Source organism: Otolemur garnettii, unplaced genomic scaffold (genome assembly GCF_000181295.1).
Source record: "Otolemur garnettii isolate 467f Iridium unplaced genomic scaffold, OtoGar3 scaffold00028, whole genome shotgun sequence".
NCBI classification, from domain to species: Eukaryota; Metazoa; Chordata; class Mammalia; order Primates; family Galagidae; genus Otolemur; species Otolemur garnettii.
In genome coordinates, this window is record NW_003852423.1 from 488,326 (window position 1) to 490,562 (window position 2,237).

Here is a 2,237-nt window from a genome sequence, read left to right on the forward strand (position 1 = left end):
TTGAAGGTGACCATAGAGATATTCAGCAATGAGGTATGTAGGACTTTTTCTAGGAAGAGTTCGTGAACTTAACCGTCAGATTTCGTATCTCTAAAGATAAACAAAGGCATGCAAGTCTATCAACAAATAAATCTCAAAAATATTTCCTACTCATGCAAAGAATTTTATCCAACTCTTGGGCAAACTAGGAAACTTGGGAGGAGTTTAGTGCCAAATTTCTTCCCATTTCGGTATACAGGCAGTCGCCAGGTTACAAATGAGGTTCTGTAGGTTTGATCTTAAGTTGAATTTGTACATAAGTTGGAACAGGTACATTTACCTATTACCTGTACTAGTCTCCATTACTATGTGTGCATCATATGTCAGCTGAATGTTTGTAACTCGGGGACTGCCTATGTAAACAGGGACTGCCACCCTTCAAAGCAATTTTCTTTCTTAACACACAGCTCTTTTTTATACCTTCATTTGGTCCATTTTCTATGAAACTTTTTTTTTCTTTTTTTGCAGTTTCTGGCCAGGGCTGGGTTTGAACCCACTGCCTCTGGTATATGGGGCTAGTGCCCTACTCCTTTGAGCCACAGGTGCCGCCCAGAAACTTTTTTTTTTTTTTTTAAAGAAAGGAGACAGAAAAATCCAAGCCACTCAACACACTTCAGATTGCTTGGGAAGTCATGAAGCTCCAGAGAAGCCAGAAGTAATTTTCCCATTTAATCTGCAGTCTCATTCCATCATACATACATACTCAACTAATATCATTGTTTTAAAAAGCAAGGAAAATTCACAAATCTCAAGTCTTTAGAGAAGTCATTTGAAACTTGCTTTTTTTCCCCTGTAAATCTCTGCAAACATTTCTCTCCTATTTGATATTTAATTTGTATTTTGGAATTAGATATCACTGGCAGTGTATATAAATGACAAATTTTTATGTCTAATTAACTTAAAGAAGTTGAGAGAAAATAAAGTAGGTTATTTTACAAGACAATAAAGACAATAAAGTAGGTTGCTTTCCAGCTACAAATATAAGATGCATTACAACTGCAAACATTTGTAAAGGGCAGACTACTTTTTCTCTACAAGGAGGAAAAAGGCTTTTTCTGCATGCATGTGTGCACATACACACAGAGAACTAGAAGCCTCACTTTTACAACTTCATCCTTGAATCAAAAATAAAGAATGAAACTTACCAGTTTATTGGAGGGAGATCAGAGACACAAAGCATCGTAGGGAGCTGCTTTCTTTCCAGTAAGTGTGAAAACTTTTTAAAAATGCTTTTTTAAGTTTCTAGTGCAGTGTACGGAAGATAACATGGAGCATTCTGCCACTTGCAGAACAAACTGGTGTAGGCTGCTAAATGAATGTCTCAGTCCTACAGGTGATAACAGCTATTGGCCTGACTGAAATTCCAGTCAATATTCAGAGTCCTCAAGACAGGAAGACAAACAAGAAAGGCAAACGGTTGCTTGACAGAGAATCAGAAAGTCAGACAAAAGTGAGCTTCCCAACGTGGCTTCCACCAGTTGAGAGGTGAAGCAGCTGTACATTCATATTTACCAGAACCAGACTTGACCAAGACCCAGAAAAAGCAAAGGAGGAGGGGCAGCGAGTCAGCCAGGTTGTAAAAGCTCTAATTGCTGAATGAGGTTCATCCTGGGAGGCAAGGTGAGTCTGAGTGCAAACAGCTGATAAGGTGCTTCTCCCAGCCAGTCAGCTCAGTGACTGGCATCCCCATGGAACATCCACCTGTCAAAGGAAAACTCCAAAGACAAGAACATTAGGAAGGAAGGTGACTGCAAGGCAAGTTTTACGCTTTAGAAGGACTGGTAGATAGAAGGGACAAGTTATTTGAAAGAAAAATAACTTTCACAAGTACCAAACTACTGAATTTCTCATATAATCAGCTGGGTCAGGGAGTAAAACAGCAATTTTCTCATATAATCATTCACCTCACATCTTCAAACATCTTGAGAAGGCCTGTTTTTCTTGTTTTATCTGGGTTTGTGAAGTCTCTATGCCACTCCACCTTCCCTAACTATGGAGTGCTTACTTAATTAAATAAAGGCAGAATAAAGTATTTTGTTTTGGTGCCCCAGCCTTCCCCTCCTTTGAAGCAGAGTTAGGCATTCCACTGGTATTCTCCCTACAAGGCAAGCCACAAATTTTCCAAGTGTTGGCTTAAAGACACTAGACATCCAAAGTCCTTCGTCTCTACTTGCTTTTGTAACTGAGCACTGAGGTCA